Genomic DNA, 8,834 nt, shown 5'->3' with positions numbered 1-8,834 from the left:
CGTAAAAAAAAAAAAGCAAAATATTACATACACAAACACAAACACAAACACAAGCACGTATGAGGGACGAAAATAATACATACACATACACAAACACATACACATACACATACACAAACACAAACACATACACAAACACATACACAAACACATACACATACACAAACACAGGCACGTACACATACACAAACACAAACACAAACACATACACAAACACATACACATACACAAGCACATACACAAGCACATACACATACACATACACAAACACAAACACATACACAAACACAAACACATACACAAACACATACACAAACACAAACACATACACAAACACATACACAAACACAAACACATACACAAACACATACACATACACAAGCACATACACAAGCACATACACAAACACAAATACAAACACAAGCACATACACATACACAAACACAAACACATACACAAACACAAACACATACACATACACAAACACATACACAAGCACATACACATACACAAACACATACACAAACACATACACATACACAAACACATACACATACACAAGCACAAACACAAGCACATACACAAACACATACACAAACACAAACACATACACAAACACATACACAAACACAAACACAAACACATACACATACACAAGCACGTATAGGGGACGAAAATAAAAGGGAATTACAAGCCTTGGATGGGTGAGCGAAGGACTGAGAGAGAGAGAGAGAGAGAGAGAGAGAGAGAGAGAGAGAGAGAGAGAGAGAGAGAGAGAGAGAGAGAGAGAGAGAGAGAATAAACCAAGGCAATGGAGAAGGAAGCTGTTTTTTTTTGTTTTGTTTTTTTATGGTAAAGAAAGAATGAAAATGTGGGGAAAAATAAACCAAAGAAATGAACAAAGCAGTGATTTATTTATTTACCTACGTGTCTGTTTATCTATCTATCTATCTATCTAGTTATCTATCTATCTATCTGTCTGTCTTTCTATCTCTCTATATATCTATCTATCTATTTGTCTATCAATTTATTACCTATTTATCTATTCAATTTTAGATCATGGGAGGAATAAGTATATAAGAAAAACGAAGGACAAGAATGAACAAGGAAGCTATTTTCATTCTTTCCCATTTATTTCCATTTATATTTAGTTTATTTATTCATTTCTTTATTTTTTCTATCACAGCCCAACCCAGCCAGTCACTCCCATCCCCCCTCACCCCCTCCTTCAAGGCGGTGTGGCCATGATGATGATTGGAATCCGGATTATATTTTTTATCCAAGAACTCCGAAGGATTCCCAGCGTCGCAATAAATAAATAAATAAATAAATAAATAAATAAATGAACATATAAATACATAAATAAAAGTGAGGTTTGCCAGAGTAAAAAAAAATGTCATTCACCAAAGCTTAAGGAATCACATAAGGTGTTCTATCATTTAAAGTTTTCTCTAATATTAGAGAGAGAGAGAGAGAGAGAGAGAGAGAGAGAGAGAGAGAGAGAGAGAGAGAGAGAGAGAGAGATCTTTAAAACAAGTTCTTGGGTAAACATGACATCTTTAAGTAAACTCTAAACCCCAACCAAAGCTGGACAGCTTATGTTAAATCCCTTGCTAAAAATGCTTCTAAAAAACTGGGACTTATGTACAGAGTTCGTGAGTTCTTCACTGACGAGCAGTTGGCCACAATATACAAAAGTCATGTGCGTTCTCTGATCGAATACTGTTCACCACTGTGGAGTGGATGTGGAGCGGTTGCACTGAGGCAGTTGGACAACATTCAAAATAAAGCCATTAGATTTATCAATAATCCTGCCATAACGCAGGACCTTCCTCCATTATTAGTACGTAGAGATGTTGCTTCCTTACCATTATTTTATGGATATTTTTACGGTATGTGCTCTAACGAACTCGCTTCAATTGTGCCTCCCTTTCACATTTTCTCTCGAAATACTCGGGCAGCTGGGAGCGCCCATGAACTCACACTCTCTCCCCCACAATGCAGAACCTCTGCTTATCAAAATTCATTTATCCCTAGAACTACTACTCTTTGGAATTCACTTCCTGGGAGTTGCTTCCCACATACATTTAATCCTCTCGAATTTAAATCCAGTTGTTATAAGTATTTTATGAATGGAGGATGCATTTAGGCACATGGACTTATTTTTTTTCTTTGTTTTTCCTTCCTCCATTCATTAAAAAAAAAAAAAAGATAAATCCGAAATTTTTAAACAGAAAAACGAGAACAAAGTAAACTTTAAGATAGAGAAATCTCTTAAAAAACTCATTAGGCTACATGGTAAGGCTTAAAAAACCAAAACACTTCCCGCGTGTGTAATACTACGTGAATGTCCTCTCCAAGCCCCGTGTCTAATTATCCAGGCTGCAGCCACCTACTTTCCACACATTCACCTTCACCTTGACAAAATAACCCTCCACTCTCTCAAACCCTATTACTTCTTCGCCCCACACAGTCTCTCTCTCTCTCTCTCTCTCTCTCTCTCTCTCTCTCTCTCTCTCTCTATATATATATATATATATATATATATATATATATATATATATATATATATATATATATATATCAACATTTCTTGTCACCTCGCCATGACTATTTTCTAGTTTCCTCATTCAGCCAATCTCTCCCCCCCCCTCTCTCTCTCTCCCTCTCCACCTGAGAGAGAGAGAGAGAGAGAGAGAGAGAGAGAGAGTTTAGCACCACACGACGGTTGGCTGATTTATCAACGGGAGAGTGAGCCAGAAAGGGAATCTGGGTTGTCTTCTGGTGGATATAAAACGTTTCCTATACTGTTCTTTATCAACTTGGCTTAAAACTGCCATCTCGCTATCTTGAATGCAATTGTACCAACTGATTAACACTAAAATATAATGCTAGTCACGATGAAGTGCTATGGGAAGAATGGATAGCATCACTGTTGTCCTTTTCTGTCACTGGGCTACGTGAAGCAAACTACAAAAGGACGAAAATCTGGGTCAGGTTAAGATGGAAGAACCGGGGCAACTTTTTTCTTTCCAGGCCACTTTTGCCAATGACACGTTGATATCTTCATGTCTGATATTTAGACAATGTCGATATTAATCTCTTGAAATTGGTGACGTCTCCTTCACACATTCCTGTCAACTCCAGTCTATTCAGCTTAAATGTGGTCCATCGTAGTGAAGGGGTTAACGAAGGCTGTGCCCACCTCCTCCAGCTGGTAAGTCACTCTCAAGCTGAATAAACTCGACTGCAGCCGGCAATTATTTGGCTGTGCCCGCTCCCTCCCTCCCCCCTTTGAGAAGGTAATGCGATGCTCGCATTTATAGGACTGTGTTGAAGAATGTACAGTACCTCCCTCCACCCACCAACCACTGGGATCCAACTGTTTGCGCGCGCGCGCGTGTGTGTGTGTGTGTGTGTGTGTGTGTGTGTGTGTGGATCGTAAGGTGTAAAATGCAAAATAAATCGTTATGTAAGAGTTGTTCTGAAGCACTGTACGTGGAAAAGAATGAAGAAGACATGTCGGCAGCGTGAGACAAGACAACATTAGACAGAGGCGACACATTCCCGGCACCCAGCACGGCGTGTCACGTTACGCCTGAGTTGGCACGAAAGTGAGGATGTGACACAAGGAGTCTACGCCTTGTTATCGCACTGATGTTCTGCCTTCACCCCTTAACACACTTATCTTATCACTGTATATATATCATTTTACATATCACCAGTATACACTATATTTTAAAGCCTGTTTATCACTTGCATCACGTGACGTACTGCATTCCAATTACTTCTCCCATTCCCCAGACGATTTTATTCAGCTTAGGACAGACCCTTAGAAGTGCAGTGCCAAGATACAGCCTTCCCTGACAGCCCCACTGGCAGAATCGTCTCCTAAGCTGGATGTATGTTTAATCGTGTGGTCATGGGAAGATGAGGATAAATATTAGGTCTCCGGAGTGTAATGATCATAATTAGAATTTGATTACCATATATAATTACCTTTAAAATCTTATATAGTGGTAGTAACAGCGGTGGTGGTGGTCGTAGTAGTAGTAATAGCAGTAGTATTAGTATTAGTAGTGGTGGTAGTAGTAATAAATGTTGTTGCGTTGTTGTCTGGTCGGAAAAAAAAAAAGCACAGTAAATCGCCAATATTCAAAACGAAGAGATGTCCGAAGGTTTTAACGTTAATGTAAAATCCTGTCAGGGATGTAAGATAGTCTCCCAGCACCTAAACTATCTGGACTAAGGCGGTATGTTAATAGCCCAGCACATTACTCCCTCTCATTAGTTGTCAGAAGGCTGCATACAGTATAGGCCAAACATGTAGGGAATTATTAGTTGAAACATTAGGTACCAACTTGATGATGATGATGATGATGATGATGATGATGATGATGATGATGATGATGATGATGATGAGGAGGAGGAGGAGGAGGAGGAGGAAGAGAAGGAAGATGATGATGATGATGATGATGATGATGAGTAGGAGGAGGAGGAGGATGTAACCGAAGAGAAAAGTAATGCGTGTACTACAATGATTGAAGGGTTGCGTCCCCTCCCTTCTCGTGCCGCCGCCATATTACTCGGTCTGGTGGTCTGGCTGGCTGTCAAGGTTAGTGGCAGTACGGTACACAGTGACTGAGCATTACACCACAGACCACCACACCACACACCACACCACAGACCATCACACCACACACCACACCACAGACCACCACACCACACACCACACCAAAGATCACCACACCACACACCACACCAAAGACCACCACACCACACACCACACCAAAGACCACCACACCACACACCACACCAAAGACCCACACACCACACCAAAGACCACCACACCACACACCACACCAAAGACCACCACACCACACACCACACCAAAGACCACCACACCACACACCACACCAAAGACCACCATACGAAACAGCACAGCATACCACAATTGCTCAGTGACAAAAAAGGTAGAACTCAGCACCACGTAAAAAAAACTCAGCACCTCATCACAAAAACTCAGCATTTCATCACAAGAACTCAGCACCTTAAAACTAGATCGCAAACGATGACAGCTTCAGTGCCGGAGAACAATGCTCTGAGGTATGGTTGGCCAACTGAAGGACTGCCAAATCACTGTGCGTCTGTGTTTGGGGGTCACTCTACGGCACAAATCCTGCTATGATGTGTTGGAAGGGAGGTTGCACATGTACGAGACGGCGAGATAAGAGATACCATCGCCGATAAATAAGCTGAGGGATACCTGGTACAGCTCACCCTCCTTCCACTGGCCGGGGTATCAGCAACACCCAGCAGCCAACACATCTACTGAGGCACGGGTGGACATCGGCATACACTGGTTTTGGACTCGAAGACGGCCACCTTTTACGTACGTAAGAATATTCGATCTCATGGCTTAATGTCAGTTCAATATGTCACTGGGAGGCGCGCACAGTTAAATATATAAATAAATATAATAAATAAATAACAACAATGATGATGATGATGATGATGATGATGATGATGATGATGATGATGATGACGACGACAAGAGAAGAAAGAACAGGGTACAGTTTGAAACCCCGACTAAGGTAGCGTTCTCTCTTATGTTCACTGCATCGACAGGGATGGGACCACAGCAGAACGCTTCAATGGCAAACTGGCACAAGAATTTATACACACACACACACACACACACACACACACACACACACACACACACACACACACACACACAAGGAAAAAAAAAACGCCAAAAAGCTATGTGGTGACCTGAATGAAGCGCCGCCTACCATTTTACCATTTTCACTGCTCAGGTCTGGTGGTGCAGAGGGACGCCTTCACGTGGAGGCACCGATATAGCTGGTTGACTCCACTACCTGGTTAGACAAAAGTTCCTCAAATCCCTCCCTATCCCCCAAAGTCAGATGGCCACCTGTAGGAGGGCAACTTCAGCCTGCAGTCCACTGGGTTCACATTTCCAGATGGGACTGGGGTTGCTGTTTATTATTACTACTACTACTACTATTACTATTATTTATCTGCCTACCTCTGCCTCAGGGGAACCCATCCTCCACCTCCAAACAAACATTCCTCTCTTATACTCGCACACTGAAAGACAGCCATTGTTGAGAGGCAGAGAGACGCGCAGAGACACACCTGAGTTTAATTAGGTTATAGGAGCTAATGTACTAAGTCAACATAAGAAGTCTCTCTCTCTCTCTCTCTCTCTCTCTCTCTCTATCTCTCAGCGTCACCTGTACCTTGGCCGGAGATGATGTGAACTACATGATAACTATGGGAACTGCTGGGGATGACCACACACACACACACACACACACACACACACACACACACACACACACACACACACACACACACACACACACACACACACACACACACACACACAAAGCACAAAATTTCTATGCTCAGTAGCTATTCATTCTGTTTTATGGGGCCTCTGTTTTTTTTTTTTTTTTGTGTGTGTGTATGTGGGGGGAGAGGTCTATAGTCGCAGAAGTGTCCCCTCAATCTGGCCATTGAGAGATGCTGGTGAATTTTGAAGGTTTTTGAATGGCTATGTTTGTGCAGGTCTGTAAGGCTACCGTATATGAGAATGACCCCGGGAGAAGTAACAAGATGCGAATATATATGCAAGTATATTAAATTACATAAAACAGAGGCATAAAGATACAAAGGAGTCACAAAAACAAACACTGGAATGCACACCGACCATCACACACATCAAAACACACGGAGATCAAAGGGAGGCGGAATCATTCACACCTGCCACACAAGACTGTTAAGATCAATGAGGCCATAACGGTGGAGGGATGGACAGCAGGGCCATTTGCATACCATTACACTGACCAACAAAGCACATTCGCGCCATTAGAGCCGCTACAACACACCTGAATAATGGACAAAATGGGAAAGTCGAAGAAATTTGCATATTATAGTACCTTCTGCTTACACTGGCTTTGACCTTAATTACAGCGGGTTTCTCCAATGCCCAGTAAAAGTAAATCGCTAAATAAAATAAGAAAAAAAAAGGTAAAACTGACGCCATCTTACTTAAAAATGACGCTTGCTTACTTATCCCCGCCATGCCTAAATACTCTTAAATAATTCTGACAAACCTTTCACTACGATGATGTAATTCTGGGGTGCGATACTTGAGCATACCTAAGATCGAATCCCTGTGCTAACTTCGATTTTTTCTGCAGGATGAACTAGATACATGGGGATATTATGCACGTCCCTGTCCTTGTTTTTGCAGGAAGAACTACAAAGTTGGGGATACTATGCAATACCCTTTTCTTATTCTTCCTCTGTGTGTGTGTGTGTGTGTGTGTGTGTGTGTGTGTGTGTGTGTGTGTGTGTGTGTGTGAACAGTTAGAGTCATGACCGTGATACATACCTACCAACACTACCATCGCCACCACAACTACCACAACAAAACTACCATGACCACTACCACCACAACGACCACTACCACCACGATTACAACTACAGGTAAAGGCCACACCACTACAGGAGATAATTAACACGCACCACAATAACCACACACACACACACACACACACACACACACACACACACACACACACACACGTCAACATTTACTCTTTACACCTATGACCCATCTTCTGTGTTAACAAGGAAGTCTGTGTGTGTGTGTGTGTGTGTGTGTGTGTGTGTGTGTGTGTGTGTGTGTGTGTGTGTGTGTGTGTGTGTGTGTGTGTGTGTGTGTGTGTGTGTGTGTGTGTGTGTGTGTGTGTGTGTGTGTGTGTGTGTGTGTGTGTGTGTGTGTGTGTGTGACCGTGACCAGGCTAAAGCAACGTTATGCCAGCAAACTTCACGGTGAGGGCGCACACACACACACACACACACACACACACACACACACACACACACACACACACACACACACACACACACACACACACACACACACACACAATATCAGCACTATCTATCAATGTCCGTCTGTCTAAAGGATTTATGAGAGCGTTCCTGACACCTCTTCCTTAGCGATTTATTCAGGATTCTAGCTCTCAATATCCTCTTTTATGAGACTCATCCGAACCACGTGGACATCAACACGACATAAACAAACACACGAACAGGGGAACTTCAAGATGCAATACACAGATTAAATCGCCATGGAAAAGGTGTTAAGAAGCCCCCTGTGCTGGAAGGAATGAGGAAGTGTGGTGTGAGGAAGAAGCCAAATATTAGACACTGTTGGATGGCTTAAGTTATGGTCAGGTAGAACGGTGTGTGGGGGAAATGTATAGCTCTCTCTCTCTCTCTCTCTCACACACACACACACACACACACACTCTCTCTCTCTCTCTCTCTCTCTCTCTCTCTCTCTCTCTCTCTCTCTCTCTCTCTCTCTCTCAAGCAAATGACACACGTGGCACTGATCTCTGGCCATATAAACTAATCAGTGTCACTTGCTGCAGAATCACAAGGCCGGTTATCGAAGCTCCCTAACACCTTCTCCTAAGCGATTTATCTTGTCTATTATGCCATACTGCCCATCTTCGTGTTACATAAACCTATCTAATATCGTCAATGCCTGCATACATAACGTGCAAAAGGATATTATTATTATTACTATTACTATTATTATTATTATTATTATTATTATTATTATTGGAAGATCTAGAGACTTTGAGAAATTCAATACTGTCCTATTCTTGTTCTTCCTGCCAAATATATATATATATATATATATATATATATATATATATATATATATTAGTTTATTATCACAATTCTCTCGTAAGCAAGATTTGTTTTTTCTAGGAAGGACAGGA

The sequence above is a fragment of the Coenobita brevimanus genome, chromosome 99 (genome assembly GCF_032717465.1).
Source record: "Coenobita brevimanus isolate Jiangsu-jjx chromosome 99, ASM3271746v2, whole genome shotgun sequence".
Classification (NCBI taxonomy): domain Eukaryota; kingdom Metazoa; phylum Arthropoda; class Malacostraca; order Decapoda; family Coenobitidae; genus Coenobita; species Coenobita brevimanus.
This window is presented reverse-complemented; position numbering follows the sequence as displayed.